This window comes from Gossypium hirsutum, chromosome A11, assembly GCF_007990345.1.
Source record: "Gossypium hirsutum isolate 1008001.06 chromosome A11, Gossypium_hirsutum_v2.1, whole genome shotgun sequence".
NCBI lineage: Eukaryota > Viridiplantae > Streptophyta > Magnoliopsida > Malvales > Malvaceae > Gossypium > Gossypium hirsutum.
In genome coordinates this window covers 42,487,298-42,509,326 of record NC_053434.1, presented here as the reverse complement: position 1 = coordinate 42,509,326, position 22,029 = coordinate 42,487,298, and the positions used below count along the sequence as shown (strand labels likewise).

At 36.1% G+C, this 22,029-nt stretch overlaps 1 non-coding gene across 1 annotated transcript; it reads left to right on the top strand.

The window, feature by feature from the left end:
* The first annotated feature begins 5,744 nt into the window (after window positions 1-5,744).
* LOC121210409 (small nucleolar RNA R71) lies at window positions 5,745-5,847 on the top strand. Its single transcript, XR_005905522.1, has one exon. It is a non-coding gene; the product is annotated as a small nucleolar RNA R71 (small nucleolar RNA).
* The last annotated feature ends 16,182 nt before the right edge of the window (window positions 5,848-22,029 follow it).

Here is a 22,029-nt window from a genome sequence, read left to right as displayed (position 1 = left end):
TTAGCGCTTTTTGCGACATTAAGTACTTCAAACTTTTATGGTCTGTATACACATAACATTTCTCCCCATATAGGTAATGTCTCTAGATTTTTAAAGCAAATACAATAGCAGCTAACTCAAGATTGTGTGTAGGGTAGTTCCTCTCATGTAGTTTCAATTGTCGATAAGCATATGCAACCACTTTTCCTGATTCCATTAGCACACAACCTAAACCATTCAAAGATGCATCACTATATACTACATATGGCACACCTAATTCAGGATAAGTTAACACTGGAGCCTCTGTCAACATTTTCTTCAACTGATCGAAACTTCATTGACACTCAACAGACCATACAAATTCAACATTCTTCTATAGTAACTGGGTCATTGATTGCGTGATTTCGTGATAGGTTTTAAATATTTATAATTACTCGTTCTTTAACTAACTATTATCGCGATGTAGGCAAGTGTACCTATCGAATAGTGTTATAGTTTTAGCAAGACCGGATTGTCAAACCCAAAGGAACTAAAAGTACTAGTAATGATTATCTTTTTATTATCTAGCCTAAGAATAAAGAGGTTTTTTTTAATTAACTAATTATCTAAACCAAGAACACACAGAGAAAAGAATTGAGGAATTGCTTCCAGGAAAAATCGATTGACTTAAGACAATACCTAAGGAAAAATCCACTTAGACTTCACTTGTTATTCTGGCTCTGAATCGGACGATTTATTCATTCAACTTGTTCCGTAGAACTCCCTAAGTTATGTTATTATCCCTATTCAAGACTAATAACGTCTAATCCCTAGGTTGAATAACTGATACTTTTCTCTAATTAACACTCTAGGGTTGCATTAACTCGATCTATGGATCCCCTTATTAGGTTTCACCCTAATCCGACAAAATCTTGTCACCCTATGTCTAGGTGCGTAATCAACTCCGCTTAATTATGAAAAGAGTACTCTTAAACAGGGTCTATTCCTCCTCTAAATAAGGGCGTGTCTTGAATCAGTATCTTGGGATATCAAAACAAGAATTAAGAACACATAATTAAGAACAAGTTAAATATTTATCATACAATTCAGAAGATAATAACAAGATTCATCTTAGGTTTCATTCCCCTTAGGTATTTAGGGGTTTTAGTTCATAACTAATTAAGAAAACATCTCAGAAGAATAAAGAGTACAAAACATAAAGAAAACCTAAAACTCTTGAAAGGAAGTTGAGGAGAGATCTTCAGTCTTGATGATGAATTCGGCTTCTGAGATGGATCAATCGGCTTCCTTGGAGTAATTCCTTACTCCCCCTTCTCCCTTTTCTCCTCTTCTAGGGTGTATTTATAGGCTTTGGAATGCCTATGAGCCCTCAAAATTAGCCTTTTCTGAATTGGACTCAACTTGGGCTCGGCAGGGACACACCCGTGTCACACGCCCGTGTTCGATTACTTCAGGCCGTGTTCGAGCCTGCCAAATTGACACGACCGTGTGGTCTGCCCGTGTGAGGAGTTCCAGGCCGTGTTGATTTCGTACTTTGGCCCATTTTCTTTGTTTTTGGCCCATTTCTTGTTCCTTTCGCTCTCCTATGCTCTCTTAAGTATAAAACATGAAATTAAAGTATTAGGAGCATCAAAGTCACCAATTCTAATGGAAAATCATCCATAAAATGCGTTAAACATGGGGTAAAAATATGTATAAATTACTGTTTATCAAATACCCCTACACTTAAGCATTTGCTTATCCTCAAGCAAAATTCTCAACTCATAATCAAAATAAATTCTTCTCAACTTATAATTTCTATCGATAATAACTCACATTAATCCATAAGTAATCATATTTGAGAATTCAACTAAAAGAACATAAAAGTTCCAAACATTCCAAGTTGAGCATTTTATTCATGCAAACATATGTGTCTCCCCTTATCTAAGTAATTACCTTTGATTCAGAATATCACAGAGTCTTATATCCTCACTAAAGATTCACTCAAATCACTCGAGGTGTTTAAGGACAATAAATGAAACACTCAATAGTTAATAATGAAAAGTCATCACCATAGGCTTGCATGAAAATCAAATCTCCACCACTATAATTTAAGATGATACGTCAATCAAAAGGTTTTCAGAGGGTTGTAATGAGGCTTGGTTAGGGGGTGTGGTCACAAACTGAAAGAAAGGGTTAAAATCGAGATTGAATTGAAAAATTGCCTAACTAGAAAAAGAGTTAATTTTCACTTGCATACAATAGAGCTTCTTCTCAGAATATGGAATTACTAATAAATATACAATATATATTTTTTAAGAACAAGTTAAATAACATAGACTAACTATTAAGAACAAAACATAGCTAAGCAATCCATTCAACTCAAATCTCAACAAAAATAGGGATTAATTTAGGGGATTTCAACCATAATGGGTTAAGGGTTAATATTAAGGGTAATATAAAGAATGGTTTGTTAGGCTCAATGGGGTTTACTAGGGATTAATCATGGAGTAGGCTTTTTACCGTATGAGTGGGTTAATCCTAAGTGCCTTAATCATTTTGACATATCAAATCAAATGGTGTGGTCTCAACATGCATAATCAACCAAGTTCTAGAATAACAGTCCAAAACTGACGCACTCAAAGAAATAATAAAAGTGAGCATGAAAGAATTAATAGATGCTCAAAAGGCTCAAAAATCTCACAAAAATTATGGCTTTTTGATGTTAAAAACTTGTGAATTCCAATTCAAAGTAATACCTAAACTTTGGCGAAACAGCCTAAGATTTTAAATTCTTAAAAATCAATTCATCATGCTTGATTCTCTAATGCCTTAAAGTTTAAACAATCAATGCATAATTTCCTATGTTTTAATTGAAGATATATCAATCAAAATCATAAATTAATTAAAATTTATCCTAAATATGATATGAGAGCTTTCCAAGAGAACAAGGCAATCATTCAGGGATTTTTATGATAATGAAATAAATATCCCCCCACGTTTAAGACGTACATTGCCCTCAATGTACAAAGATAGATATTAAAATATAAAAAGAAGATAGGGGGAGAAGTGAAACTTCCTGTATTAAGAATGAATGATATTCTTGGATTAGTGAGATCGAGTATTGGAGATAACTCTAGATGGCAAGTTTGACTCTGAAGGTAACCCGTTTTTAAAAGGAAAACAAGTGAATCTTAAAAACTTAATAAAAGAAAATAAAATAAGATAATTATTCTAATTTTTCAAGTAGCACGGTTAATGCACACGCCCATGTGGTTCGCGTCCCGTCCGTGTCGTCGTGAATTGTGGTGTCGTCACATGGCCTTATCGCACGCCCGTGTGTATAGGGCCTATGTCTTCATGATCATGTTACACAGCCATGTGTGATGTGGTTTGTTTCTCCCACAGTCGTGTACATTTTCGCACACCCGTGTCATTCTGACAGTGTGGTCCACGGGTGCTAGGGACGGGCGTGTCGCACGCCCGTGCTAGTTTCTCAGTTTCAACCACGGGTCTTCCACATGAGCGTGTTGCACGTCCGTGTTGTTTTGGCAGGCTCGACCACGGCCATGTCGCACGGTCGTGGCTTTTTATCGTAGCCCGTGTTGGGGAAATCCTTGCCCTGTTTTCACACAGCCATAAGCACGCCCGTGTGCTTGGCCGTGTCTCTATGGAAAACCTGTATTAAAGAGCTCCGTTAGTAAGTTAGATGTTGAAGACTAAATTTTGAAAGAAGTTAATACAGTTAGTGCTTGGGTTGCCTCCCGAGAAGCGCTTATGTATAGTCTAAGCTCGACTCACCTCTCCGTTGAATGATCATGGTGGTTCGAGGAGTTTATACTTCTCATTCTTGCTATCAATCTGAAAATAAGGTTTTAAACGGGTGTTGTTTACCTTAAAAGTGCCGAACTTAGGATGACTCACCTCCACCGTACCGAATGGAAAAATGCTGAGTACCGTAAGAGGGATTTCCTCATTCGGTGTGGTAGTGACAATGTGGGGATCTGTGGCATCTAATAGGACATTATCACCAACCTTAAGTTGATTTGGAAAGGTATCAGGTTCGTTCTGGCGTAGTTTTTGTTTATCGTGTGTTCTCGGTGTATGTGTTCGCCATTCATCTAGCTCCTCTATTTGTAGCATTCGTTCTTCATGAATAGATCCTCTACTATTATTTAAGAGTGGCTCTTGTACTTCTTTCAGACTTATCTCCTACAAAGTGGGTTGTATCATGTGGTCAGTTTTAATAGAATGGTTTAGACGATCACCTTCAATTTCTGATGTGTTGTAAGAATTGCGAGCTTGAAGGGTGAGTGTTTCGTCTCCTACGCGAAGAGTGAGCTCACCTGTGCCAACATCAATAATTGTTTTAGCAGTTGCTAAAAAGGGCCTTCCTAAGATTAAAGGAGTATTGCTATCCTCCTCTATGTCTAAGACAATGAAGTTAACTGGAAATATAAATTTATCGATTTTCACTAGCACATCTTCAATAATACCCCTAGGGAATCTTATAGATTTATCTGCTAAATGAATGCTCATCCTAGTCTGTTTGGGTTTCCTGAGACCTAGTTGTTTAAACATTTTATAAGGCATGACGTTGATACTAGCCCCTAAATCAGCTAACGCATTATTAACATCTAAGCTACCAATTAAGCAAGGAATCATAAAACTCGCTGGATCTTTTAGTTTGTTCGGTAGCTTATTTTTTAGAATAGCTGAGCACACTGCGTTTAGCTCCACATGCGACGCCTCGTCCAACTTTCGCTTATTTGCTAAAAGCTCTTTTAAAAATTTCATTGCGTTTGACATTTGCGATAGGGATTCAATAAACGGTAAGTTAATATGTAATTTTTTTAAGAGTTTAAGGAATTTACCAAATTTTTCATCTGAGTGGTCTTTCCTTGCGTGTTGGGGTATGGTACACGAGGTTTATATATGACATTCACTGATTTGTTTGTATTTTGATCCACCTCACCTTGACCTTTGCTTACCACAGTTTCTTGCCTTGGTTCTGGTTCAGGCTCAACAACTCCTTCATCTTGAATATTAATCGCGTTAAGCTGTTCCCTTGGATTGGGTTCAGTATTACTTGGCAAACTGCCTTGTGGTCGTTCGGAGATTAGTTTGGAAAGCTACCTATCTAAGTTTCGAGCCCTTAGATCGACGCTTGTTGATTCTTAAGTGCTATCTTGGTGTTCTGAAAATGGGTTTTTGACACTGATATGAACTTTGAGAGCTTCTCTTCAAGATTTGGCTTCTTTTCCTGTTGGTAGGGTGGTTGTTGGTATCCCGGAGAATGTTGTGGTCTTTGATTTCCTTGACCGCCCCACGAGAAATTGGGGTGGTTCCTCTAACTTGCATTATAAGTGTTACTGTATGGATTGTTTTGAGGTCGAGGATTATTACCCATGTAATCTAATTGCTTGTTATCCATGTTGTGGCCATAAGGTTGGTATTTCGAATGGTTTGTTCCACCGCTACTTGCTTAGCACTGCATTACTGGGTGAACCTGTGAAGAATTAAGAAAACCATCAATCTTTTTATTTAAGAGTTCTACCTAATTAGAGAGCATGGTGAACAAATCGACATTATAAACGCCGGCTGTTTTCGTCGGCTTTGTCCTCATGACTTGCCACTAATAGTTATTCAGTGACATCTCTTCTATAAACTTATAGGAATCTTTCGGTGTTTTATTGTTGATGATTCAGCTATCAGCTACGTCAACCATTTGCTGAGTCGAAGGACTCAGACCATTGTGAAATGTTTGTACTTGGAGCCAAAGCGGTAACCCATGGTGAGGGAACCTTCTCAAAAGGTCCTTGTATCTCTCCCATGCATCGTAGATTTCTAAATCCATCTGCACAAAAGAAGAGATATCATTATGTAATTTAGCCGTTTTAGCCGGCGGAAAATATTTTAGTAAAAAATTTTCGGTCATTTGTTCCCAAGTAGTAATTGACCCTCGTGGTAACGAGTTCAACCACTGTTTAGCTTTATTCCTCAATGAAAAGGGAAACAACCGAAGATGAGTGGCATCATCAGAAATGCCATTGATTTTAAATGTAAGCATAGTTTTAAAAAGTTGGCTAAATGAGTGTTGGGATCTTCATCCTCCAAACCATCAAACTGAACAAATTATTGTATCATCTGAGTAGTGTTAGGTTTTAATTCAAAAGTATTTACAGCTACAGCAGGTCTAACTATGCTAGATTCAGTTCCTCTTAAAGAAGGTTTAGCATAATCATACATAGTGTGTGGAGCAGGATTTTGATTAACTGCAATTGCAGGAGGTAGCTAATTGCCTTGGTTTTCAGCCATCTCTTCAGTTGGGGGTTGAGTATCGTCTTCTTGCTCATTCTCTGTGTATCTTAAGCTTCGCCTTATTTCTCTTTGGTTTTTAGGAACTGTGCGATCGATTTCTTCGTCAAAAAGTAGTGGCCCTGACAGGTTTCTTCTAGTCATAAACTATAAAAACCTGCCAACAGAAAGAAAAAGTAAATTAATTAGTAATTATTAAAATAAAATTAAATTAAATTGAAAGAAAAATAAATGGCTAAAGTAATAAAAATTGAGTGCTCCTAATATTTCAGTTCCCCGACAACGGCGCCAAAAACTTGATCGCGTGATTTCGTGATAGGTTTTAAATATTTATAATTACTCGTTCTTAAACTAACTATTATCGCGATGTAGGCAAGTTTACCTATCAAATAATAGTATAGTTTTAGCAAGACCGGATTGTCGAACCCAAAGGAACTAAAAGTACTAGTAATGACTGTCTTTTTATTACCTAGCCTAAGAATAAAGAGGTTTTGTTTTAATTAACTAATTATCAAAATTAAGAATGCACAAGAAAAGAATTGAGGAATTGCTTCTGGGAAAAATCGATTGACTTAAGACAATACCTAAGGAAAAATCCACCTAGACTTTACTTGTTATTCTGGCTCCAAATAGGACGATTTATTCATTCAACTTGTTCTGTAGAGGTTCCTAAGTTATGTTATTATCCCTATTCAAGACTAATAACGTCTAATCCCTAGATTGAATAACCAATACTTTTCTCTAATTAACACGCTAAGGTTGCATTAACTTGATCTATGGATCCCCTTATTAGGTTTCACCCTAATCCGGTAAAATCTTGTCACCCTATGTCTAGGCGCGCAATCAACTCCGCTTAATTATGAAAAAAGTACTCTTAGATAGGGTCTATTCCTCCTCTGAGTAAGAGCATGTCTTGAATTGGTATCCTGGGTTATCAAAACAAGAATTAAGAACACATAATTAAGAACAAGTTAAATATTTATCATACGATTCAGAAAATAATAACAAGATTCGTCTTAGGTTTCATTCTCCTTAGGTATTTAGGGGTTTTAGTTCATAACTAATTAAGAAAACATCTCAGAAGAATAAAGAGTACAAAACATAAAGAAAACCCAGAACTCCTGAAGGGAAATTGAGGAGAGATCTTCAGTCTTGATGATGAATTAGGCTTCTAAGATGGATCAATCGGCTTCCTTGGAGTAATTCCTTACTCCCCCTTCTCCCTTTTCTCCTTTTCTAGGGTGTATTTATAGGCTTTGGAATGCCTATGAGCCCTCAAAATTAGCCTTTTCCGAATTGGACTCAACTTGGGCTCGAAAGGGACACACTCGTGTCACACGCCCATGTTCGATTACTTTAGGCCGTGTTCGAGCCTGGCAAATTAGCACGGCTATGTGGTCTACCCGTGTCAGGTGGTCCTGGCCGTGTTGATTTCGTACTTTGGCCCATTTTCTCTGTTTTTGGCTCGTTTCTCGTTCCTTTCGCTCTCCTATGCTCTCCTAAGTATAAAACATGAAATTAAAGTATTAGGAGCATTGAATTCACCAATTCTAATGGAAAATCATCCATAAAATGCGTTATACATGGGGTAAAAATATGTATAAATTACGGTTTATCACTCATCAGTGAAGCAATCATTGAAAAGTCTTTCACAAATTGGCAGTAGTATCCGGCTAATCCAAGAAAACTTTGCACTTCCGTAACATTCTTTAGAGTGTTCCAATTAATCACTACTGACACCTTGCTTGGATTTACTCGTATACCATCAACCGACACAATGTGACCCAAAAATCCAACTTCGTGAAGCCAAAATTCACATTTACTGAATTTTGCATATAGCTGTTTTTCTCTTAAAATCTGTAACACAACTCTTAAGTGTTGACCATGCTCGGATTCTATTTTTGAATAGATCAGTATAACATCAATGAACACAACCATAAATCTATCCGGGTAAGATTGAAAAATTCGATTCATTAAGTCAATAAAAGAAGCCAGAGCATTTGTCAAACCGAATGGCATAACTAAGAAGTCATAATGGCCATACCGAGTTCTGAAAGTTGTTTTTGGCAGGTCACATTCCTTTAACGTTAACTGATAATACCTAGATCTGAAATCTATTTTCAAAAACACCGCAACACCCTTTAGTTGATCAAATAAATCATCAATACATGGAAAAGGATATTTATTTTTAATCGTTACTTTATTCAACTACCTGTAATCTATACACAGCCTTAATGAACCGTCCTTCTTTTTCACAAATAAAACAGGTGCACCCCATGGCGACATACTCGGTCTAATAAACCCTTTGTCCAACTGCTCTTGTAACTGTGTTTTCAATTCTTTTAGTTCTGCTGGAGCCATTCTATATGGTGTCACTGATATGGGAGCTGTTCCTGGAAGCACATCTATCAAAAATTCCACTTCTCTATCATGTGGTAAACCTGTCAACTCCTCAAGAAAGACATCGGGGAACTCATTGACTACCGACATCTATTATAACTTTGAATTGGAACCCCGAGTATCAAGAATATATGCTAAGAATGCCTCGTTTCCTTTACGTAACAATCTCTGAGTAGAGAAGGCTGAAATAATACTAACAGTATCACCTAGATTTTCAGACCCAACTGAAATCATATCCCTTGATTGGCATTTCAGACTGATCTGTTTTTCACGATAGTTCACTATTGCATCATGTTTCAATAACCAGTCCATTTCCCAAAATAGTATCAAATTCCTGAAAGGGTAGCAACATCAAATCAGTGGGGAACTCACAGCCCTTTATTCTCATTGGACAATTATGACATATTAAGTTAACTATCACACACCGGCCTAAGGGATTAGTAACTTGAACATTGAAATCAGTAGGTTCAATAGATAAATTCTTTTCAGATGCTAACATGGTGCAAATATATGAATATGTAGACCTAGGGTCTACCAATGCATACACAGTATCATCATAAAGTTAGAAAGTACCAGCAATTACATCCAGAACTATAGCCTCTTCTCTCGCTCGAATAGCGTAGGTACGTGCAAGTGTTCTAACATCTGATCGACTAGCTGATTCTCTCATACTTGAATGAGCAGCCCCTGTAGCACTACTCTACCCCGAACGTTTACTTCGTTGAGGAGTAACTTTTTGTTTCTCTTTTTGCTCTACTTCATCCCTTTGTAGTTGGGGACAATCGTGAATGAAATGATCACTAGATCCACACCTATAACAAGCTCATGTCTTGCTCCGGTACTCACCAAGGTGATTTCTTCCACAATACTGACACTTGGCCTTTGGGTATTTTGTACACTACCCACCCTAACAGCAGGTCTCTCAGATGCTTTGTAATCAGATTGTCTTGGTCTACTCTTTCCTGATCTTTCCGATGCTGAAGTGGCTCGACTAAGTTCCTCTTTAGATTTCTTCGCCGGTAAAGCTGAAAATGATTTAGATGCACTTCTTTTGAAAGATTATTTGCTCCTTCTATCTCATTACATCTTTCTATTGTATACTTCTTCAAGTTTCTAAGCACGATCTGATAGAACAAAGAATTCTCATATCTCAGTGCCCGTATCATCATTCTGATCTCATCATTAAGCCCTTCTTCAAATCTGATACACATTTCCTCCTCACTAGGTACAATATCTCGTGCATATTTCCTAAGATAAATAAATTCTCTTTCATATTTAGCTACCGATTTACTTCCTTGTCGTAGATCTAGAAATTCTCTCTTTTTCTTATCCAGATACCGTTTTCCCACATATTTCTTTTTGAACTCATTCTGAAGGAATTCTCACGTAATTTTCTCTACCTGCACCACTGCCTCGATTGTTTTCCACCAATTGTACGCTTCTTCTTTCAGTAGCGACACAGCACATATTAAATAATCATCTGGTGAACACGCCATTTGCTTAAAAACTCTCATTATACTTTGCAACCAATACTCAGCTTTGACAGGGTCATCATCTGATCTTCCCCAGAATTCTTCAACTCCTAGTTTTCTAAGCTTTTCCAACGGAGTACGTTTACTAGATTCAGTTGTTGGAGGAGGTGGAGGGGCAACCAGGGGCACTTTGGGTGGTGCAGTAGGGGAAGGGGGTTGTCGAACCGAGTTTCTTTCTTGTATTGTTTCATTGTACCATTGATTCATAATTCCATAAATCATATCTTTAAGTTCCCGTTCCCCCATTAAAGAAATCAGAACTTCACTACTGGTCCCCAGTTCAGAAGTCTGTACTCTACTATTTACTTCTTCTTCTTGTTCTGTACGTTCTAGTCTATCTGAAATCTTTATAATCAAGAGTTATCTATAAAAATAACAAGAGTTAGATCGGATCATACACATCACACTATCACAGATTTATATGGCATGTATTTCTAATCACTTTACACAACACGATCATTCTGAGAATCGGTTAAATCGAGCTTGATACCACTAAATTTAACACCCCTAACCCGTATCCGTCACCGAAATAGGGTTACAAGGCATTACTGGATTTATATGATAACATTTATATAAAATTGAGTCAAAAATTTGCATTTTCAAATTAAAACTTTGCATATTTCACAATAAAGTCCCTAATATGGGCCTACGGGGCCTAATACATGGTTTGGAAGTGGTTCGAGACTAAACCGGAAACTTTGAAAATTTTACATTGAAGATAGGGGCACACACCCGTGTGGCCTGAGACATGGCCGTGTGGCCAGCCCGTGGGGTTCCCATGGCCGTGGGGCCAGGCTGTGGGCAGATTCGACTTGCACACACGACCGTGGGGACAACCCGTGTGACATAAACACAGAGCCACACGGTCTGAACAGACACCTATGTGACTTGGCCATGTGAAAACATGATTTTTGACCATTTTTAAGCTATTTTCCCATGATTTTGTCACACGATCATGCTTGAAACCCATGTTCTTCACACGACCAAGACACACGGCCGTGTCTTTGGCCCGTGTACTATCTTGACTTCACATTTAAGGATACAGAGGACACATGGTCATATCACACGCCCATGGGCTTACCATGTGTCACACACGGCCTAGACACACGCCCATGTGTCTAACCGTGTGGACGAAAATAGGCCATTTTAGGCCACTTTTCTCACCCTTCCATCCATTACCTGCACTGAAACACAATTATATACAAATTACGACCAATCACCCAATTTATCCCCACAATATGTACTTTATATTATCACACTATTAGTACTTAACCATTAAACTAAGTTTCATATACATATGCCATCCCTTTATATATACTATAGCCATCTATAACTTTATCCAACCAAATACTTATACATACCATATAAATCAAAAGATAATAACCCAAAAACTACTGGGGAATGTCTGGATAGTGTGGTTTTCAGTGATGATCCGATCCTCCGTCTCCACGTTAATCTATAGGACATATGAAACACATACAAGTAAGCTTGTGAAAGCTTAGTAAGTTCATAGGCTTAAAAATAAACTTACCAAATATGGTAAAGCATTCTTATCATATATAATTCACTAATTTCTCCTATCATCCACAAACAAATAAATTACACTTTACTCACACTTAAAATTCATTTTTTTGGGCCCATTTATCGCTTACTATCTCTTTTTAAATTAAGAAACTATACGGAATTGAGTACTTCGTCTTCACTTTGTCATAGTAAAACTATGGACTTACACATGATCACATTTCACTTTCTGAAGCCATGACTCAACCATGGTCTTACACGAGTCATATATCATACCGATGCCATATTCCGGATATGGTCTTACACGGAAACACTTATCACATTTCTTTGATGCCATAGCCCAGCTATGGTCTTATATGGATTAGTTGTATCACTTTAATCTGAAGCCATAGCCCGGCTATGGTCTTATACGGAAATCACTTATCACTTGTTTTTCGATGCCATAGCCCAACTATGGTCTTATACGAATGTCACTTATCACTTGTTGCCATGGTACAACAATGGTCTTTTTCCATCAATTCATTGTTTGTCACTAGACAGAAGTACTCAATCCGATGTTTCATTCCATTTGATTATTTCTTCAATTTCATATTTTTACATTGTTCATGGTTTTATCATAATCATATAGTATAGCTCATATTATAAAATTCATAAGAACAACAATGATCACTAAAATTTAGCCACAAGAACTTACCTGGGCTAATTTGCAAAAGTTGTAGAAATTCAGGTACTATTCTTGCAATTTCTCCTTCCCACGTTTCACCTCGTTTTCTTGATCTATAATGGTAAAATCATTCCTTCATTAGCATCCATTTCAATTCTATTCTACTTCACAATTTATGCCCTTTAATTCCTAAAATTACACTTTTACCCCAAATTTCACAATTTTCACAATTTGGTCCCTGACCAATTAACTCATCAATAAAACCTTTTCTTCTCAATTAACACATTCCTTAAACATTTTAAATTACTTCACAACTATTGAAATTTAGAGTTTCCACATAAAACCCTAATTTTAATTCTTTTACAATTAGGTCCCTAAATATTTACTTTCTAAATACTTCTTTCAATAAAATCAACATATAAACAAATTAAAGCTTTAATTCCATGCTAAATCATCATAAACTTCCAGTACTTATTCATGGAAACTTTCAAAATCAACCATGAAATCAAAAACTAATGAATTAGATAATAGGACCTAGTTGTAAAAGTCTCAAAAACACAAAAATTACAAGAAATAATCAAGAATTGAGCTTACATGTAATAAAAATATGAAAGACCAGCTTAAAAGAAGCCTTCAATGGTGTTTTTGTTGGAGAGGATGAAGAAAAATGAAGAAAACTCTAGATATTCTAATTTAATCCAACTTTAACTATTCAATTACAACCTAATTACCATTTTGCCCTTAGTTCACATTGAAGGCTTTAATGTGATTTTAATTTAATCCAACTTTAACTAGTCAATTACAACCTAATTACCATTTACTTACCCAACCGTCTAGCCCATTTTATTTTGGGCCAATTTTCTATTTGAGTCCCTCTTATTTATTATTAAAGCTATTTAATCACATTTCACAATTTTACACTTAATTTAATTTAGTCATTTTTACCCAATTGACTACTGAAACCTTAAAGTTTCTTGACAAAACTTTAATACTAACTTACTAACACTCCATAAATATTTATAAAAATATTTATGGCTCGATTTAGTATTTCAAGGTCTCGATACCTCATGTTCACTTCCAAATTATTTAGTATTTATTATAAAATACTATTTACTACTTCAATCATGTTTCCTAATTTCAAATCTAACTTATTTTCATTAAATTAATAATATTTTCTACTAATTTTTTGGATTTAGTGATCTCGAATCACTATTCCAATACCACTGAAATTTAGGCCGTTACAATTTGATTAAGTAAAACCATGACTAAGTTATTCTTACATTACAATTATAAGGTAACTAATGAATTAATTATTTAAACAAATTTAAATTGTATTTAATTGACACGATATTTAATTAGTGCATGTTTGATCATCTAAGGTAGCTGATGGTTAAATTAGCAACGGTATCTAGCGATACATTAGCCTTGCATAACTTGCCAGATTATTGTGATTAAACTATTTCAAGGTAGAAATACATTGTTACCTTACGTAATCTTTTATGTGCTTATGAGATTGAATTAATTGTTTGGATTGACATAGAGATATGTACAAGAGATTATTTTAATTTCATAAGAATGTATGTGCATTAACACATTTTCTTATTAGAGTTTGTTTAATCGGCTGAATTGACATAGAGATATAGTCAAGAGATAAATGGATTTTGGTAGGTAAGTATATTCATAAGTTAGCAAATTACCGAGTTGCCGTGAATTTATTCGTAACAACATGAACATGAGTTTAATAATTTTAAGTTAAGAAATGCAATTAATCTAGCACAATTATGTTATTTTAATTAAAATCATCTTTTAAAATTGTGCATTGCTTTTATTTTATTTATATTTATTTTTCTTAGCTAAAATCCTAGCTTTTAATCACATCCTCAAATTAAAATATTTTCATTCACCAAAGTGTTTTAAATTAATTTCACAAATAATTCTTTTCACAATCCCTAAGGGTACGATAGCTCGACATTTACTTGTCACTTTATTACTTGTTGCAATTGTGTACACTTGCACATTTCCGTCGGTCTAAGTTTTTGTCGCCGTTGCCGGGGACTGCTTTAAAAAGTCGTTATTTCTAAATTTTTTAATTTTTCATTTTGGTTTATTTTTCTGTTTACTTTTTAACTTAAATTTTCCGTGTTTATTTCAGGTGTTTATGAGTATTGATCGAATTATCGACTTACTCCCTGTAGACCTTGAGATTAAGCTCGATATGACGTCGAGTAAGAACCGATTCGTATTTTGGCTCGTGAGGTTAAAGAGTTGCGAAATAAGAAAACTCTATTGATTAAAGTGCTGTGGCATAAACACGGAGTTGAGGAAGCCACATGGGAGTCATAAAATACAATGAAAGAGTGTTATCCGAACCTATTCACCTATAAGATTTTCGGGGAAGAAAATCCCTAAGCGGGGAGAGTTGTAACATCCTGATTTAGACCCTAGTCAGAATGGTGGTTTCGAGACCGCGAATCCGAGTCAGAAAAATATTTAAAAATTATTTTCTGTGTTTATTTTGTGTGAATTAATGCCTGTGAAATTTTTGTAATTTAATTTGAACGTTTGAATGTCTGATTAAGTAAAACGATTTAATCGTGTAAATTGAAAACTTGATAGTTTATTTTATAAGGACCGAATTGTTAATGGCTTTGTTTTGCAAATAAACCTTTAGACTAAGTGATGGCCGAATGTACCCTTATTATACATGATTTTGTTATTAATTTTAAAAGGTTAAATATGTAAATAGGTAAATAATATATATGATATAATATAACATAATTAAAGTCATGTTCATATGTTCATATCTTGACCAAAAATAAAAAAGAAAAGAAATAAAAGCTTTGTGATATTCGGCAATTTCTCAAGCTTGATTCAAGGTTAGTTTGGTTTTAGTTTTTGATAATTTTTACGTTTTTGAGATCCTTGCTTCGAGTACTATCCCACCCATGCTTAAATTTTTGATTTTGATGAATATTTTGACTTATGCCATTGATGAGCTTGAGATTTTTGTTGTTTGATGATGAAATATGAAGGATATGTTTTAGATTAACATGTTTCGTATTAGAGTTTTTGATGATTTTGAGTAATTAGACTAAATTGTAAAAATAATAAATTGAGGGACTAAAATGTGAAATAAATGAAATATATGGACTAGTAATATAAGAAAGATTCGACCTGACTATGTTGTTGTGAGATTTTGTGTATTTTGTGTTTTATGCAATTAGGACTAATTCGTAAAGGTATTAAATATTAGGGGTAAAATTATAATTTTCCCATTTATGTGTTGTTGGATTAAATTGAATGAAATTGTGTTTGAATGAGATTAATTTGAAGTTGTATAGATCAAGAGCAAAAGAAATTGGACTTGGATCGGGGAAAAGCACAAATAGTCGAATAGTCGATTTACATTGTTGGTTGATATCCGAGGTAAGTCTTTAAGCAATTAAACATCGTATATTTTGAATGTAAATTAGTTTAATTTGCTGATTTAGAATTCATAGAATTATAGTAGAGTTAGCTTAATATGATTAAGCATGGAAATAATGTATTTGAGTTTAATTCGACTGAGTTATAACATTGAACGTCCGTATGAACTATATGGAATATCTGGATTTTTCGATATATGAATTGTTTAAGAGACAGCTTTATAATAGTAATATTCAGACTTTGAGCCTAGCAAGCCTTGTGCTGGTGAATTAAATCGGGCTTATGCCTAGCAGGCTTATTACTGGTGTATAAAATCAGACTTTGAGTCTAGCAGGTCTTGTGCTAGTGTGAAATACAGGCTTAGGCATAATGCCAGTGAATTATTATAATTTTATGGCTAAAAGACTTTATACTGATGTGGTAATTGAATACGTTAAACGAGCTAAATTATCAGGTATGAGTTAGCTTGTTATTTACTTGAGATAAGGTAAATAAATAACTTGATATTTGTTACTAATTATGTGTGATACAAATAAAGATTATATGAGAATTTAGTATGTGTATTCGGCCTTGTAAATAAATAGTATGAATATTGTAGAATTGATTCTTGGATATGTGCATATATGTGATCATGTAAATTCGGCCATATAAGTGGTATATATACATGATGTTATATTATGGTTCTTGAGGTTATATAAATGCGTATGTGTATGTTTGATTATATTAAGACATTTTGGCTTTGAAAGATGTATAATATTAAGTCAAATTGATTAAGTGAGCATTCGGCCAAGGTAGATTTTTGTGTATGAAAATTTGTTATTTATCTCATTTGTAGGTTTGAGGTTAAGCTTGATAATGGTAATGAAATTTGGATTAGCTTAAAATGGGTTGATTATATCAATGGGATGTTTATTTGCTTATGACTTACTCAGCTATTATAACTAACTTTGTGTTTTCATGTTCATTCTGTTTTATAGATTTTGGATGTAACACCCCAAACCTAGCCTGGAAGTTTGGCTCGAATCTGGCATGTCACATTGAAGTGTTTTTCGAAAACCATGTTTCCATTAAAAACCCTTCTTAATAATTAAAAACTTATACCCTTTTTAAACCTTGTTAGAAACCTCAGCTGAATAACATTCTTAACAACTTTGTAAAAATCTTGGTAGTTGCAGAAGCTTGATTTAAAAACAATTGCGGTTGCGTGATGTTTTGAACAACAGTAGTTGCTTGGGAAAACCGTGTTCTAATACTAGCAATTATAAGAACAATAAATAAAATTCCAAATTTGAAATCCAAAAAATTACAACGGCTTTACTACAACCCACATAAAAACAATTAAAAGTAATAATCAAAACTGTAACATAAACAGTGTGTGTGGCTTCCTCCGAGCCCCTCGCAGCCCCAATCCGTCTAAGGCTGGAAATTACCTGAAAGGTTAATAAACGGGGTGAGTTTACGAAAACTCAATGTGAAATCCCCTACTATAAAAAGGAACAGTCAGTCATATAAAAGAATTAAAAGTCTGGCCCTAGCTTACTTACAGTTTCAGTACCAATTGGGCCTTAGCCCATTTTAACAGACAGTACCAGATGGGCTTTAACCCATAACAGAATAAGAAACATTATCAGAACTAGAATCAGAATCAAAATCAGAATTAGGTGACAGAATCAGAATCAGAATCAGTATCAGGTAACAGAATCAAAATCAGAATCAGTATCAGGTCACAGAATCAAAAATCAGAATGTGAATGCAATCCCAACCCAATCCAGCCTATAACCAACCGCTACACTCCACCCGTACCAGCCCTACACTCCATGTCGGGAATAGCTCAACCCACCCAGCCCTACACTCAACAGTTGTAGCATTGCTGCTCAGTTATCAGATATTGTGACAGAGTCACCAGATACAGATATTGTGGCAGAGCCACTAGAACAGATAATGTGGCAAAGCCATTTAACAGAATATGTGGCACAAAGCCATCGATAACTGCATTATTTTAGGCACATAGCCATCAACTAGAGTAACATAACCGGCACACAGCCCTAGGTAAATGTGATCGACACAGAGTCGTCAATAACCATATATTGGCACATAGCCTTTGGCAAATACGTTTGGCACACAGCCATAATCAGGTTGGCACAGAGCCATATGTAGGTTGACACAGAGCCATAATCAGAAGGCTTTAAGCCATCGGTAGCTGTATCATGTTAGGCACATAGCCATCAGCGACGGTAATATAGTTGGCACACAGCCTCGGGTAAATATGATTGGCACTCAGCAATTGATCGGTCCACAGTCGTCTTGGGCGACCTGTGCGACCTTATCAAATCAGTACAAATATACAGCTCTTAAGCCTTCGGTGGATCCACAGTCGTCAAGCAACCATGCGATCCTAACAGATCAGATATTCCTCCGTACAAAATCCCAACCCATGCAACATGTCATGTATGCAGAATGTCATGCCCATATTTAATCAAACAATCACAGTCAAGTCATTCATATACCAACATATATTCACAATCAAATTCGTCAACCACACAGTCCAAGTTAGTCACTTGGCCACAAGGGCAAAATAGCAATTTAACACCTTAGGGGCAAAATGGTAATTTTACCCCATAAGGTATCTCTGTAATTCCACCCTACAGGGGTATTTTAGTAATTCTACCCTACAGGGGTATTTCGGTAATTCTACCCTACAAGGGTATTCCGGTAATTCTACCCTACAGGGGTATTTTGAAAATTCTACCCTACAGGGGTATTTTGGTAATTTTACCTTACATGGGTATTTCAATAAATTTGTAAATCGAGGGTAAAATGGTAATTCTATAAATCGAGGGTAAAACGATAATTCTATAAATCGAGGGTAAAACGGTAATTTTATTAATCGAGGGTAAAATAGTAATTTTGTAAATCGAGGGTAAAATGGTAATTTTGTAAATAAAGGGTAAAATGGTAATTCTATAAATCGGGGGTACTTTGGCAATTTTACAAGTTGAGGGTATTTCAATAATTTTACAGGTCAAGGGTATTTCAATAATTTTATAGGTCGAGGGTATTTTAGTAATTTCACAAATCAGTGGTATTTTGGTAATATTACAAACTAGGGGTATTTTGACAATTTTACAAACTAGGGGTATTTTGGAAATTTTACAAACTAGGGGTATTTTCGTAATTTTATAAACCAAGGGTATTTTAGTAATTTTACAAACCAGGGGTATTTTGATAATTTGGTAAACTAAAGTATTCTAAACAAGGATAACAAAACGAATGGGCCTAAAGACTATTCTCCGCCCAAATCTACCACAGATATGAGATTCACCTAGCCCAGTCCAATATTTACTACACAATCAAACAACTTATCCAATTGGGCCTGTAGGCCCATTGGGACCACATGGCCCCTTTCGGCCTATCGCGGCCCGAAGTAGCCATCCTACAGCTAGAGTAGTGAGAAATACACACCTGATTGGAGACTGGAGTTAATCCACGCTCCGAGTACTCTTAGCCGACGCCCAACCCAAACAAGCACGCCATAAAGCGAAAGGGACCAGCCAAGAAAGGTACTTTTACTCTCCTCATGGTTCTCTCTATTTAAAGCTAGCTTCGCATCCACTCTTATGTTAGCTTCCCGATGTGGGATCCCTCCACCATCAGAGTTTAAATTCAACACCAACTCTTGCCGCCCCCTGTTAGCAAAAAAAATGCTCTTTGCTTGCCATGGGATTCAAACCCATGCCTCCCCTTAAATGCTCCACACGCTACTTGCCATTAAGTCACAAGGCTTTTTGAGTCACAATTTCTCTAACAATATTCTTAAGGCCTACCTACTGGACCCAGGGTTTGATTCACCTTAAACCAAAATTTTTGCTAGAGTCCAGGTTTGAACCCAGGACTTCTCCAACACTTCTCAGCACAGTTAACCACTAAAACAAGCCTTCATTAACGAAATTTACATGCACAACAACCGCTCCCATGCTCAAGGCCAAAAACTTCTAGGCACAAATTCAGGGTGTTACAACTCTACCTCCCTTAAAGAAATTTCGTCCCCGAAATTTCCGTCTAATAGGGTAGTTGTGTAACATCTACCCCACTACGCTACCCCTGTGCACTCTAATCCTACTATCACTATCACACTTCAACTAGAACTTGAAACATCTCATACATACAACACTTATTCACAGAAGCAGCCACATATTTATCACACATATATACAATTTCTATATCCAAACATCACATCCACATAAAATAAATACCAAATTTAAATTCAGACCAATATCTAAGGAATCCATAGTATTTCAATTTCTAAACAAACAAAAGTATTCAGAAGACTTACGGATTCGGTGTCGGAGACTCGGTGTGCCACACTTTTTAAAAGAAATACTTCAAACAGACCACGTAGTTGAAAATAATTTTCTAAAATTCAACCTTTGAAAACCCAATCCACAGCCGAGTTGTTGCAACCTGGCTCTGATACCACTAAATGTAACACTCTAAACCCGGCCTGGAAGTTTGACTCGAATCTGGTATATCACATTGAAGTGTTTTTCGAAAACCATGTTTCCATTAAAAACCCTTCTTAATAATTAAAAACTTATACCCTTTTTAAACCATATTAGAAACCTCAGCTGAATAACATTCTTAACAACTTTGTAAAAATCTTGGCAGTTGCGGAAGCTTGATTTAAAAACAATTACGGTTACGTGATGTTTTGAACAATAGTAGTTGCTTTGCTAAACCGTGTTCTAATACTAGCAATTATAAGAACAATAAATAAAATTCCAAATTTGAAATCCAGAAAATTACAACGGCTTTACTACAACCCACATAAAAACATTTAAAAGTAATAATCAAAACTGTAACATAAACAGTGTGTGTGGCTTCCTCCGAGCCCCTTTGCAGCCCCGATCCGTCTAAGGCTGGAAATTACCAGAAAGGTTAATAAACGGGGTGAGTTTACAAAAACTCAGTGTGGAATCCCCTACTATAAAAAGGAACAGTCAGTCATATAAAGAAATTAAAAGTCTGGCCCCAGCTTACTTACAGTTTCAGTACCAATTGGGCCTTAGCCCATTTTAACAGACAGTACCAGATGGGCTTTAACCCATTACAGAATAAGAAACATTATCAGAACTAGAATCAGAATCAGAATCAGAATTAGGTGACAGAATCAGAATCAGAATCAGTATCAGGTAACAGAATCAGTATCAGGTAACAGAATAAAAAATCAAAATGTGAATGCAATCCCAACCCAATCCAGCTTATAACCAACCGCTACACTCCACCCGTACCAGCCCTGCACTCCATGTCGGGAATAGCTCAACCCACCCAGCCCTGCACTCCATAGTTGCAGCATTGCTACTCAGTTATCAGATATTGTGACAGAGTCACCAGATACAGATATTGTGGCAGAGCCACTAGAACAGATAATGTGGCAAAGCCACTTAACAGAATACGTGGCACAAAGCCATCGATAACTGCATTATGCTAGGCACATAGCCATTAACTAGAGTAACATAACTGGCACACAGCCCTAGGTAAATGTGATCGACACAGAGTCGTCAATAACCATATATTGACACATAGCCTTAGGCAAAAACGTTTGGAACACAGCCATAATCAGGTTGGCATAGAGCCATATGTAGGTTGACACAAAGCCATAATCAGAAGGCTTTAAGCCATCGGTAGCTGTATCATGTTAGGCACATAGCCATCAGCGACGGTAATATAGTCAGCACACAGCCTCGGGTAAATATGATCGACACTCAACCATTGACCGGTCCACAGTCGTCTTGGGCGACCCGTGCGACCTTATAAAATCAGTATGAATATACAGCTTTTAAGCTTTCGGTGGATCCAGAGTCGTCAAGAAACCATGCGATCCTAACAGATTAGATATTCCTCCGTACAACATCCCAACCCATGCAACATGTCATGTATGCAAAATGTCATTCCCATATTTAATCAAACAATCACAGTCAAGTCATTCGTATACCAACATATATTCACAATCAAATTCGTCAACCACACAGTCCAAGTTAGTCACTTGGCCACAAGGGCAAAACAGTCATTTAACACCTTAAGGGCAAAATGGTAATTTTACCCCACAAGGTATCTCGGTAATTCCACCCTATAGGGGTATTTTAGTAATTCTTCCTTACAGGGGTATTTCGGTAATTTTACCCTACAGGGGTATTCCAGTAATTCTACCCT